The sequence below is a fragment of the Mercenaria mercenaria genome, chromosome 18, assembly GCF_021730395.1.
Source record: "Mercenaria mercenaria strain notata chromosome 18, MADL_Memer_1, whole genome shotgun sequence".
Lineage (NCBI taxonomy): Eukaryota > Metazoa > Mollusca > Bivalvia > Venerida > Veneridae > Mercenaria > Mercenaria mercenaria.
This window is the reverse complement of record NC_069378.1, coordinates 37140841-37156077: the sequence shown is the minus strand read 5'-3', so window position 1 is coordinate 37156077 and position 15237 is coordinate 37140841. Positions and strand designations below refer to the sequence as shown.

At 35.1% G+C, this 15237-nt stretch overlaps 1 protein-coding gene across 4 annotated transcripts in view; it reads right to left on the bottom strand.

The window, feature by feature from the left end:
- The window catches only part of LOC123537788 (neuronal acetylcholine receptor subunit beta-3-like), a 154154-nt gene that overhangs the window by 121844 nt on the left and 17073 nt on the right, over positions 1-15237 (bottom strand). The window lies entirely within an intron of this gene.

Below are 15237 nucleotides of genomic sequence, written 5' to 3'. Positions count from 1 at the left end.
GTACTAAACAGTGCCTGCGGTACTGACTGTGCCGACGAGAATGAAGGCACTTCGCTTCCTGTACCGCAGGTACTTCGTCAATTTTTACAAACGAGCGGGAACGGTGAGTGATTTTTGTCATTTTTGTCATTTGTTACTGCATGAACCTTTTTTTTTTCAAAATCGGGGAATGTAGCGGGGTGTAGATGTATTTTTATCTACATATCCGTGCTAAAATTTGTGGCAAAAGATCAATTTCCTAGAAACTAAGGACAAGTAAGTTGGGAAGAAACGTGATTTTTTCACATCAGTGATGTTTGACTCAAAATTTTTTTTTCGCTGACCCAAACGATGTCGTCTCTGCCGGTTTTAAATTATATTTAAAATGACATGTGATCTCCCAAAAAACATAAAATTTGTCCAGAAAAATTCCGAATTTGAACATTATGCCAATTTTGGAAAGGTTTCCGCAGCATTTCGACGATTTCCCCAGGCCCTTCGAGGTGCGCAGGCACTTTCAAAAAGTATCGCCGCGCACATAATTTGGCCGAAACTAGACAAATGGAAGAACAGAGAAATAGAAGGGCAGAAAAATAAATGCCCCCTGATACTGTAGTAAATTGACTTCATAGTTGTAAAATAAAAGGAACCAAAAAACCCTTTTTAAGGCTTTAAATTCAATCCATTATGGTGGTATAGGCTAATACCAATAAAAATTTTCAGTAAAAATTCAGCTACTTTAGAACATTTGTTACAGTTTTAGATTTTCCCCTCCCCTCGTAGACCTATTTTCCACAAGATACCCGTACATTTCCTTCAAGTAAACGAAGAAAAAGGGATGTTTAATAGTATGCAGTGAAATGCAAGTCAACTGAAGTCAGGTACCCTCATATTGCGCATTTCAGAAAGCGGTCAGCAGAAAAAAAAACCCCACTTTGTTTTCAACGTAAACAACTCGAAAACATGCGAGTATTTTAGCATGAAAAGTGTCCTATATTATTTAAAAAATTCATTCCACGAGTTAAATAAAGCTCATTTGGCTCCCAATTTACGCGCAAATGCGCGAAAAAAAAGGAAAAATTAGGATCTATTTACTAGAGACTTCTCCGACTACATCACGGAAGCACATTTTTGACCGAATTTTCTGCATTATAAACTCTGCCATGAGATAGGTAGGTAGCTGTCGCGATACTTCAAGAAATTTCAAGAAAAAGCGAAGTTTTCTAAAAAGAGTCTCAATAGTCAGAAGTTTCCTGTAAATATTATTGCGATGATTCACATTATAATCTCGATACCATTTGTGTAAGAGCCCATTGTGGACAGCTAACATTTACTATAGACAGTTATTTCGGTTTTAAAATCAGAAACTATATTGAGTTGAAATTTTCTGTAGTTATTTTAATAGCCTAACGTTCTGGAAATATTAAGTATATCTACCCAAAAAAAAAAAAAAAAAAAAAAATATAAATATTAAAATATATATATATATATATTATAATAATTATATAATATTTGTAAAAATGTTTTCAGAAAAATGGAGAAACTTAATAAGTAAGCTCATAAACGATCAAACGGAGAATTTTTACATGTACGTAAAAACCTATTCGTTTCCTGCAAACAAAACTTTGAAAAAAAGGGAAAAACATATCGGGCAGCATAGGACGGACAGGAGAGGCAATTTTCAAAGGCTACTGTTGGGAAAACAACTGACCGGAACAATCGCGTACTAGAGTTTTAAGATTACCCGCGAGATAACCGATTGCTATAATTTTTTATATTGTGAATATAAAATATAATCGTACGAATGCGAGTTATTTGAGATTTGGTTAGTTATGGGCCAAATTTATGAAACTTTAGAAGTGCCTGCGGCACCTCGAAGGGGCTGCGGCATCGTCGAATGCCCGCGGCACTTTCAAAATTGGCATACGTTCAAATTCGGAATTTTCTGGACAAATTTTTTTGTTTTAGCAGATCACATGTCATTATAAATATGATTTACGACGGCAAAGACGGCAACGTTTTGGTCAGCGAAAAGAAATGAGTCTAACAGTCATGATGTGAAAAAAAATCACGTTTCATTCCAAACTTATTTGTCCTTACGTTTCTAGGAAATTGATCTTTTGCACAAATTTAAGCATGTCTATGTAGATAAGATACATTTACACCCCGCTACATTCCCCGATTTTGAAAAAAAATGCTTCATGCAGTTTCAAAATGATAAAAATGACAAAAAATCACTCACCCATCTCGCTCGTTTGTAAAAAAAATTTACGAAGTACCCGCGGTACAGGAAGCGAAGTGCCTTCAATCCTCGTCGGCACAGGCAGTGCCGCAGGCACTGTTTAGTACCCGTGATATAGCTCTACCTCAAGTGATAGAGTGTGACGTGTGTTTGAACATGAATATAGCTACTGTACACACAAAATAAAATGATTTGACTAAGGTAATTTATGTCTTACTCCAACCAGTTTAGTAATTTTAATTACTGTTTATGATAGGCTCTTTACATGGGCATAGGAGCTGTGATGGGGCTGCCGTCCCAATGTTTTGAGGAACAGTAAAATGCCAAATTTGTAATTTTTTGAAACGGCTAGAAAATATAGTTCCATAAATACAGCGGTCTTCCATTTATCACAACGCGCATCAGCGGCTCATATGTATGCAGAATCTTGTCATATTGCTGACACCTTGCTAGATCACCTTGGTAACAGGGTATGGTACAAAATCTATAAACCGCAATGTCCAAAATGACAACAAGAGATCACAGAGTGATCTTGGCGCCCACCAATGTGCCATTTTTGAGTGTTCCAAATTTCAAGACTTATTGACTAGCTCAAGGTCAAATTTCATTTCCGTACACAACACAAATTTATGCATGTGGTCCAAATTTGAAGCCTGTACATTCAAAAATGTGAAAGTAGGTCACTAGGTCAATGTCAAGGTCAAAGTTTGTTTTCAGTACACAAACTATGCATGTGGTTAAAATTTGAAGCCTGTAGCTACAGAAAAGTGAAAGTAGGCACTAGGTCAATCTTAAAGGGCAAAGTTTCATTTCGGTACATAAAACTATGGCAAGTGGTCCCAAAATTTTAAGACTGTAGCTTGAGAAATGTAAAAGTAGGTCACTAGGTCAAAATCCAGGGCAAATTTTACTTCGGATACAAAACTATGCATGTGGTCCAAAAATTTTAAGCCTGTACCTTAAAAATGTGAAAGTAGGTCCTAGGTCAATGTAAAGGTCAAAGGTCATTTCAGTACACAAAACTATGCAAGTGGTCCAAATTTGAAGGCTGTTGCTTGAGAAAAAGTAAAAGTAGGTCACTTTGGTCAAAATCAAGGTCAAAAATTTTTTTTCAGAATACAAAACTATGCATGTGGTCCAAATCTGAAGCCTGTACATTCAAAAATGTGGAAGTAGGTCACTAGGTCAATGTCAAGGTCAAAGTTTTTTCGGTACACAAAAATATGCATGTAGTCCAAATCTGAAGGCTGTAGCTTGAGAAATGTGAAAGTAGGTCACTAGGTCAAAATCAATGTCAAATTTCATTTTGAAAAAACGAAACTATGCATATGGTCAAAATTTGATGCCTGTACCTTCAAAAATGTGAAAATAGGTCACTAGGTCAAAATAAAGGTCAAAGTTTTTTCCAGTGCACAAAATTATGCATGTGGTCCAAATTTGAAGGCTGTAGCTACAGAAATGTGAAAGTAGGTCACTAGGTCAAAAAACAGGTCATCTCATGTCAAGGTTCATCTTGCCACTCAAAAATATACATGTGGTCCAAGTTTGAATGTTGTAGTTACTGACAAGAACATTTTAAAAGCTTTTTCCCCGTATAAGTCTATATGAACCATGTGACCCCCCGGGGCGGGGCCATATTTAACCCTAGGAGGATAATTTGAACAAAAACTTGGTAGAGAACCACTAGATGATGCTACATTCAAGTATCCCAAAACCCTAGGCTTTGTGGTTTGGACAAGAAGTTTTTCCCTATATAAGTCTATGTAAAAACCCTATGACCCCCAGGGCGGGGCCATAGTTGACCCTAGGGGTATAATTTGAATAATCTTAGTTGAAGACCACTAGATGATGTCACATACAAAATATCAAAGCCCAGGCCCTGTGGTTTTTGGGCAAGAGGTTTTTTCAAAGTTTTTCCGTATATAAGTCATTATAAACCATGTGACCCCCAGGGCGGGGCCATATTGACCCCAGAGAAATAATTTGAATCATCTTGGTAGAGGACCACTAGATGATGCTTCATACCAAATATCAAAGCCCTAGGCTCTGTGGTTTTGGACAAGAAGGTTTTCAAAGTTTTTCCCTATATAAATCTATATAAATTATAGAAATAAACAAAGGGCCATAACTCACTCATAAAATTGTTGAACCAGTCTGATTTTCAGGGGACACAAAATAGGGACCAATACATCATTTGACAAGTTGGTCAAAATCCCCCCAGTAGTTTTCTGAGGAGATGCGATAACGAGAAATTGTTAACGGACGGACTGACGGGCGGACGGAATGACGGACGGACGGACCACGGACGCAGAGTGATTTTAATAGCCCACCATCTGATGATGGTGGGCTAAAAACACGTAATTTAATCTTTTTTTAGTTTAAAGCGACATGCTTCCAGATTTGGCTAAAAAATAATCTTTCTTTCAAATTGAAGCTTTGGTCATATTATGAACATTAGAATATGAATTTTTGTTTCTAAAATATTTTAAAAATTCTAAATCAAGAAAAAAGGATGACTGCGTCAGGAATCAAACCCTGACCCGCCACAGCAATAACCCCTGTCAAATGAATACTCATACTTCATGAAGGATTCATGAAGTTTGCATGATTACTTCATGCAGGACTTCATGAAGTCTTCATGAGGAAGAAGTGAACTGAAAATGAGACAAATTCATCAACAACTCATGAAATGTAACTTCATGAATAATTTATGAACAACAAAATGCATAAAATCAAGCATGTATTGTTTGCATGAAAAATTCTTGACCTATGCATTAATTAATGTCCATGAAGACTTCATGCAATTATTCTTCAAAAAACTCTTCATGAATAATGCATGAAGTTTTTGTTCTTAATTTCATTGTCTCATTTTCAGTTCACATGTTTGCCATGAATACTTCATGAGTTATTTTCAGTAAAATTGATGGATGCATAAAAATGCATGAAATCAAGCATGGGTATTTTGCATGAAAAATTCTTGAACTGTGCATTAATAATTCTTCATGAAGACTTCATGTAAATTTTCCACCCTCAACAAATGAGATGTTGAGTCAAACAGTAAACTGGAGTGGGATTGGGAGCATAATAAAAAGTAAACAATTGCTGTATAAAAAACAAAACATTAAGTTAAACAATGTATAATTTACTTTAATCTCAAGATTGAAATTTAGATACTAGCTTTGCTTCAGGGTCGTATAAACTTGTGACATTTTAGAAGGATTTTTTATTTTTAAAATGAACGATTTATAACAACACCATAATTACTTATCTGATATTCAGTATACTCATGTTCCTTTTAAACCATTCCTAACTGTAGTATGATAAATATTTCCTTCTCATTTTCTGCACAAACTTCTCAAAAATTGCTGAATCACATGTGCAAAAAATTTCCCAGCATGCAACAAAATAATGGAAACTGATCATGTGACATGAATTTAATGTTCATGAACATTCCTGAAAAAGGTTTTGAATTTTAGTACTTTTAATGAATCATAGATATACTCATTGAATATTCATGACTTTTTCTTAAGAACACATAAAGAATGTTTTAAGAATTTAATATTCTTAAACTGCTCATAAAATGTTCATCATTTTTTTTCAAGGATTTTTCTTGAATTCTGTAGGTATATTGACATTCGTGAAAAAATCTTGATTCATTCTTAAACTAGTGCATGAATATTTCAGGATTTTATGAATCTGTCAACAATGCTTGATATCTTCATGAAGTAGATCAAACGACACTTCATGCATAAAACTTCATGAAGTTAGATTAGGAAGTAATCCAGAACAGTTCATAAATAATTCATAATGGTGATGAAAAATTCATGATTTCATGAATTCCATTTCACTGGGGATACTTAAAACTGGCAATAATAGATATATAAAACTAGCTTATAATATGCTTCCACACTTTGATAGACTGGGATATGAAAACTGGGCTACATTTATATTATGTTAGGAAGAATCTTAACAACAAGAGGGCCATGATGGCCCTATATCGCTCACCTGTTATCATTGCACTTGAGGACTAGAAGGTCCTCAGAAAAAATATCTAAGTCCAAAGGACAGGAACAACAAATGGAAGAAATTTAACCAAAAAGAAAAAAAAATCTTACAAGGTATAGATATGTTAAAATACACCTAAAAATTGGAGGTACCATCCATGTTGTACCACAGAAAACTGGTCTCGTGTTTTCCCTACGGCCAATAATAAAAAAAGTTACTAAAAATAAGCTATTTATAGTAACGTAAAAGGGAAGTAATTAAAAAAAAAAAATATTGTAAGTGGACAAAAGAAGGATCTGCCAAATAAATCTGTTGACATAAATGAAATTTCAGATCAGTATCTTCATTAGTTATGGAGATTAAACAATTTTAATTTGAAATAAAGGGAGGTAATTTGACATAAAAATCAGTCCATAGTTATCTACCCTGATTGTCTCAGTCCAACTAATAACAATAATGAAATTTCAAATAAGTCCTGTAAGTATTTACTGATATAAATCCATTTTGATTACAATCAGGGGAGGTAATCAGATATAAATAACTCTGGAACTATGATTGGATCTGATTTGTCATGGAATCCAAGATTTCTTGTTGTTGAAGGTATTTTGGAAGTTTGTATCAAATAAAACCATAAATGAAGTCTCTATATGGCTGCAAAAGCCAAAATAGCCAGTTTTGGACCTTCAAGGGGCCATAACTCTGGAACCCATGATGGAATCTGGCCAGTTGAAGAAAGGAAGCAAGATCTTGTGGTGATACAAGTTGTGTGCAAGTTTGGTTAAAATCAAATCATAAATGAAGCTGCTATTGTGCAGACAAGGTCAAAATAGCTAATTCTGGCCCTTTCAGGGGCCATAACTCTGGAACCCATAATGGAATCTCGCCAGTTCAAGAAAGGAACCGAGATCTTATGGTGATACAAGTTGTGTGCAAGTTTGGTTAAAATAAAATCATAAATGAAGCTGCTATTGTGCAGACAAGGTCAAAATAGCTAATTTTGGCCCTTTCAGGGGCCATAACTCTGGAACCCGTAATGGAATCTGGCCAGTTCAAGAAAGGAACTAAGATCTTATGGTGATACAAGTTGTGTGCCAGTTTGGTAAAAATCAAATCATAAATAAAGCTGCTATTGTGCAGACAAGGTCAAAATAGCTAATTTTGGCCCTTTCAGGGGCCATAACTCTGGAACCCATAATGGGATCTGGCCAGTTCAAGAAAGGAACCGTGATCTTATGGTGATACAAGTTGTGTGCAAGTTTGGTTAAAATAAAATCATAAATGAAACCACTATCGTACAGACAAGAAATTGTTGACGGACGCACGGATGGACACACGACGGACGACGGACGAAGGGTGATCACAAAAGCTCACCTTGTCACTATGTGACAGGTGAGCTAAAAATGGTTTTGGGTATATATGGGAAGCACAGTATGTCGAAAACCACCAATTGTTTTTAAATAAATATGTTCAAAGGTTGAAGGATCAATATCTACAAAATTGGAGAAATCAATGTTGCAATAGTGTTAAATTGTCTTACTACAAAGATTTAAATTACAACATGGAAAAGAAAACTATATAGTTTGTGTCAATATTAGTAAATACAGAAAGAGTTTAGCTGCATTTAGATTCTCACCTTATAGTATAATATGATAGAGCAAGGGAGGTACTATAATATTCCACCGGAAAATCAATTCTGCTTTTACTGTGAATGCATTGTAGAGGATGAGTTACATTTCTTGTTAATATGTCCTTTTTACCATGATCTTCGTGAAAAATATATACCAGCGCATTATTCTGCAAATCCGTTGTATACTGGATTTTGTAATCTTATGTCTTGTACAAGTGAAACAACAATCAGAAATTTAGCTATGTACATTATATTACTCTTTAAAACGAAGAAAAGATCTGTTATCTAGTCTGTATTAAAGTAATCTATGTCAAATATTTTGCTAATACATGCACATGTATTTGGTTAATTTCATGGGTCTTAAGTTTATGTTTAATTGCAGACCTGTATTTATAAATACACTTGAACATTGAAATCAAATTCCAGAAGAAAAACAAACCCGCAGGCACCTGAGTGTATTGAAATCTCTATATATACACAATGAGTTACTTATTCAAACAAGAGGGCCATGATGGCCCTATATTGCTCACCTGTTATCATTGCACTTGAGGACAAGAAGGTCCTCATAAAAATATCTAAGTCCAAAGGACAGGAACAACGAAGCGAAGAAATTTAACCAAAAAGAAAAAACAATTCTTACAAGGTATAGACATGTCAAAATACACCTAAAAATTGGAGGTACCATCCATGTTGTACCACAGAAAAGTGGTCTCAGTTTTTCCCTACGGCCAATAATAAAAAAGTTACTAAAAATAAGCTATTTATAGTAACGTAAAAGGGAAGTAATTAAAAAAAAATAAATATTGTAAGTGAACAAAAGAAGGATAGTTATTATATTTTCAACAACCAGTGCAAAAGCTTATGATGTTATACGACTCCCTGTTCAAACAAAGCGCATGCTTAAACAAAATTGAAAGTACACCGATTCTGGTGCCCCACTGATTCAGGTAACTGTAGTCGTACAATAATTGCCATCACAGAAATATAAAAGAATACATTAGAATGTACTCTGTGGTGCGTCTCTAAGTAATATTTTGCAAACGGATAATTTTATGAGGGCTTAGAACTACTTTTCAGTTTAAAATGAGGTTTGTATTTTGAGTACACATGTATTTGCACACTTTCAAGACTTATGGTTAATTAGTTCTATGTAATTTTTCTTCCACATTTGAGACACAAACAAATCGGTCTTTATAAAGTTTGATATCCTATCTACACACCTTTCAGATTAACAAGCGATTACTAGGTATTAAGGTATAAATGGAATTTGGATTATCTATACAGTATTAAGACATAATCTTTTGATCTGATCAGAGTGTACTTCTTGTTCATAATAAAAGATTTGTATTAAAATTATACAAAGCAACAGGGACAGTGTCATGTTTGAAATGTCAATCTATGTTTAAGAAGCCGTTTCCTTTTCAGTGACTCTATATAAATATTGCATTCCTGAGAGGGTGATATGAACAAGAGGGCCATGATGGCCCTATATCGCTCACCTGTTATCATTGCACTTGAGGACAAGAAGGTCCTCAGAAAAAATATCTAAGTCCAAAGGACAGGAACAACAAAGGGAAGAAATTTAACCAAAAAGAAAAAACAATTCTTACAAGATACAGATATGTCAAAATACACCGAAAAATTGGAGGTACTATCCATGTTGTACCACAGAAAAGTGGTCTCGGTTTTTCCCTACGGCCAATAATAAAAAAGTTACTAAAAATAAGCTATTTATAGTAATGTAAAAGGGAAGTAATTATAAAAAAAATATTGTAAGTGAACAAAAGAAGGATCTGCCAAATAAATCTGTTGACATAAATGAAATTTTTAGATCAGTATCTTCATTAGTTACGGAGATATACCCATTTTAATTTGAAATAAAGGGAATTTGACATAAAATCAGTCCATAGTTATCTACCCTGATTGGCTCAGTCCAACTAATGACAATAATGAAATTTCAAATAAGTCCTATAAGTACTTACTGATATACAGGGCTCCGGAAATTTTGATAACTCAATCGGTCCGAAACGAAAATCCTGACATCGGCGCTACCCCACCACCGCATTCCCAATATTACATATTTTGTAAAACGTGATAGGGTAAAGAAATAAGCATGTCATGCATTAAAACTGAGTTACCAGTCACCACGCGTTACCATGCAATGAAGACAGTTATTCAGTGTTATTTGTGATCGTTACTTTGTTTAAATTTCGATGTTTTTCCGAGATAATACGAGGCATTGACACCGTGTGCGTAACTAGTCTAAAAGCCAACGCACGTGACTTCACTACCGTATACACGGCAGATACTTTGTGATATTTCCTCATTCTTTGACGGAATTCTATAAAATACAATGCGTCAAAGTGAGTTACACGACACATATTCTCTGCTAAACAGCCCCAGTATTTAAAGAATACTCTGCCGCGGACCGAATGTGTACGTTATTTGAACGCTGAGATCGAATTTCCCGCATGTATAGTACCAAAACGTCACGCGGGTTGGCCACGGATATTTCATTTCACTTACGTTTTACTTCAATAAGCAACTACATTTTATAAAGTTATATGCTCTTCTGATGTAAACAAAATTTCATTTTGAAACATTTTTTAAAAGACCGATTTGATAAACTGTGCCACTCCAGTTTTCTTTATCATTCGTGGTTGCCCGTCCATTTTTTTCTTTTTTGTACAGTCGGGTTGCAAAGACGATTTTCTGCATTTGTTTCAACTGGAGCCCCAACAAATGAATCATGTAATTTTTTCAAATCAAGTAATTATAAAAATTATTTTTATCGGTTTTCTGTGTGATGTCTCATTAAATCAAAGACCTATAATGTACAATTATAGCTCTTTGATTAAATGCAGCGACCATTTGTTTGTTACCGTGATCAAACATAGCCTTTTGAAATAAACCATCCGTCGGATTCTAAATAAAAGAAGTGGATCCCCGTCGAAATGATTTGGATCCAGTCAGAAACGTTAGGAAACCAGTCGAAAATATTTAATACACTGCAGTGGGCTGTCTGCAAACATTAAAGGATGTGCCGGGCGAGCACTGATTGCGTCATGCGCTAATTACGGACCGATTATCAAAGTGACAATCAGACCGATTGACACGTTTATTGATTATCTGAAGGTGTGACCAACAATTTCCTACTTGGCAGGTGATCGTGTATTGAGATATCAGACCGAAATTTATACTTTTCTCCATTTTTACGGGACCGATTTTTTTCGTTTTTTCACTTCACGAATCGGTCTGAAAAGTCAAAATTCGGTCCAAAACCGACAAACCGGCAAATTTCTGAAGCCCTGCTGATATAAATCCATTTTGAATACAATCAGGGGAGGTAATCAAGATATAAATATACAGGATCTCTGGAACCTACGATTGGATCTGATTTGTCATGGAATCCAAGATTTATTGTTGTTGAAGATATTTTGGAAGTTTGTATCAAATAAAACCATAAATGAAGTCTCTATATGGCTGCAAAAGCCAAAATAGCCAATTTTGGACCTTTAAGGGGTCATAACTCTAGAACCCATGAGGGAATCTGGCCAGTTCAAGAAAGGAACCAAGATTTTGTGGTGATACAAGTTGTGTGCAAGTTTGGTTAAAATCAAATCATAAATGAAGCTTCTATTGTGCAGACAAGGTCAAAATAGCTAATTTTGGCCCTTTCAGGGGCCATAACTCTGGAACCCATTAAGAGATCTGGCCGGTTCAAGAAAGGAACCGAGATCTTATGGTGACACAAGTTGTGTGCCAGTTTGGTAAAATTCAAATCATAAATAAAGCTGCTATTGCGCAGACAAGGTCAAAATAGCTAATTTTGGCCCTTTCAGGGGCCACAACTCTGGAACCCATGATGGGATCTGGCCAGTTCAAGAAAGGAACCGTGATCTTATGGTGATACAAGTTGTGTGCAAGTTTGGTTAAAATAAAATCATAAATGAAACCACTATCGTGCAGACAAGAAATTGTTGACGGACGCACGGACGCACGCACGCATGGACAGACCGACGACGGACGAAGGGTGATCACAAAAGCTCACCTTGTCACTATGTGACAGGTGAGCTAAAAATGTTCACCGTGAGACAGGTGCTGGCCAAGGTCTATATTCATATTTTGTGGGGTGAACTCTTTTTATATCACCCTCTCGGGAATGCAATATTTATTTTATTATATCGGAATTGTATAGTAGTCAAAACATTTACTGGAAAATCAACATAATGATTTAAATGATTTATTTAATATTAAAAAAGTAATTACTAACCAAACAAGAGATCACAGAGTGATCTTGGCGACCACCATTGAGCCATTTTTGAATGTTCAAAGTTTCAAGACTAATACAAAAATCTCTAATATTAGAGATACACTAAAAATTAATACAAAAAAGTGTCTTACAGACACAATTTTTTGTCACCACAGAAAAAAACCAGATTCCTACCTGGTTTCGAGGATAGAAAGAGGCGTCTAAAGGAATGTTTTCTGATTAAAAAGCCCACCAAATAATCACACAGATGGCTAATCTACAGCCTGATTATCATTGTTTTGGATACTGAACCGAGGATTTTTTCTCATTTCTGAAGCAACAAGTTTGGCATTACCCTCAATTAAAAGCCCAACATTCTATCTCTTTGTCTATTAACATTACAATTTTATTATATAATTATTATAGTCTTATCAATGTACAATATAGTTACATGGAACTAAACATGTTATCCTGTTAGTTTATACTAAATTGTGAAGAAAGCTTCAAGCTTATTCAATTGGAACTACTCTCGAGACAGCTTCCTGGAAAAGCCAGTACTGGTGTCATATAAGAAGTCATGGTCGTGACCCCAGTGGGGCTCGAACCCACAACCCCTGGATTGAGCAGCCAACACCTTATCCACTAAACCACCGCTCCCCGCTGTTATCACTTTAAAACATGTTATACTAAGAATTTACATATAACTAAAGCACATTGCCATTCATAAATGAATTACAAGAGACTTTTAATAAACTACTTATAGACATCTACATTACTGTATGAATAGCAGTCACAACTGTTATCATACATATCCTTAAAATATCTTTGTTACTGCTAAATCCAAAGTTTAAAAACTGCATTAAAATGCGCACTATAAAAAATCAAAGCACTGAGAGGACTGATGTGGGCAGCGGTTGACAGCTACTGGTAATGGGTATGAACAGTTAGCTTTAGTTTGGAGGTTCTAGTTAAACTACTTTTATTCAATAAGCATTTTCAACCTTTCTTTTACCAAATCAAGGGGTAAAACAAAATAATATATGAGCAAAGCTAATTGAAAATGTTGTTAGGTTTGGTTAATTTTGCTCAAAATCTTTTTTGAATTATAAGCATTTTTTTAACAAATCAATGGGAAACACCCTGCTTTTACTGGAACAAGGGGAATAACAGTAAATGTGAGCAAAGGTCATAGACTAATTGATAATTATGTGATGTTTGGAGATTCTAGTTATAACAAGAGCTTGTAGAACACTTGCATGAAGTAACTGACAAGGAACAGAAATTATTTGGTCACTGCCCACTGGGCATTTAACGTATTGACCTTAAATCAATAATTATGGGTCATTTACCAGTCTTAAATGACCTCCGTATCAAATGTAATCTTAGACCAAAGCATAATCTAGTTTCCTGGCAAGAAAGTTCTATTGTCAATAAGATATTGACCTTTGACCTACTGAACTCAAAATCAATAGGGGTCATTTGCTGGTCATGACAAATCTCCTGACTCATGATCCTAGACCAAGCGTTCTCCAGTTAGCATCCGGAAACTGATTTGTCTACAGACCGACCAACATCCATCATCAAACATTAATATTTACAATATACCCATCCTCCTTCGAAGGAGGGCAATTCATTTTCAAATTAGAAGATGCCCATGTCTCCCTAGTCCCCCAATGCATAGTCGCAATAGGCAAGAAGTCAACAGAGGATAGGAGCGAAAGACAAAGAGACACTAATGGTTGCAACAGAGATCATCTACTTGGCATGTCCAGTCACACTATTAAGTTACAAAATTCTGGGTCAAGTTGTTCTCAAGTAAACTGTTTTCCATTTTCAGGCCCCTGTGACTTTGATCTTTGATCCAGTGAGCCCAAAATTAAAGCATGTTTTCAGCATTTATGGTCATAAGATAGACGAGGCATGTAATTCCATTGGCCTAAATGATGGAATGTCTTTTTCTGTTTGCAGATGAAATTAGACTTCACAGCGATAATAACAAGCACCAGTTTGAACACTGATATTACAGCTTACAATTACAGCGGCATGCCAATAGTCACTCCGAGAAACTGTCTAAAGACTAGCCACTGCCGAGTAAAGACCCAGCCACAAGTTCAGCCGTGAATTTATGTTTTATAATAATGGAACACAGGATATGACGACAGGTGTGGAAAAGGTCTCACCTTATATGAAGAGCAAACATGAAAATATGTTATCCTTTTGCTTTCATACTACAAAGAGACATAAACCTTGGTCAATAGACGACCTTTATCGATTATGGTGTCAATAGTTCAAAGGTCAATATGGTAGGGGCTTTGAACTTTTAAAGTTGTTTCTCCTCAATAACCCTAGACTCATTTAACGTAGAACCTTCAAACTAGTTTCACTTGAAATTTTCTTAAATAATATAGTCAAAGCTATTTTATTGGTTTAAATGCATTGTTCTGAAAGGTAATTAGCTCACCACTTGCTTCATACGAAACAAAATGGGTGTCATATGCACTGAGCAATTTGTGTCAAAAGTAGGAGGAACAGTGCCATGTGTTATTCTTGAAAGTATTTTGCACACTTCATTTGCAAGATATATGGCATTTCTATGCAAACAATTCGTTATCACTTTTATGTGATCAACTTCCCTGTTGACAAAAATTGTATATTTATTGTCAAGGTCAACTTCGAACTATAAAAAACGATCGGGAACTCACTTGAAGATCATTTTGATTATTTTCATGTATTCAAAATGTTGAATGTCAAATGTTTATAATCTTTGGTTTAAACATATTTATTCCCAACAATATACATAACTATATTTATATACTAACATTACAAGTACAGTTGGTGGAAAGGATTAGAACGAAAGACAAATCTTATAGAGTTCTTCTACTATCTTATTATTATCTTTGCTATTTTATGAATTTGTGTTTACGTTTCAAGTTTGTTTAATAAATATTTCAATGTACATGACTTTTGTTCTTTATCAAAGTAAAACATGACTTTTACAATATTACTTGGTGGTAAAATAAATCTGTCACAACAGAACCTATTTCAGTATCAATGCCCAATCTTATGTGGAAGTAATGTACATTCATCACATTTATGCAGTAACTAGCTGCTTCTTTTAATGTCAATAAGTAT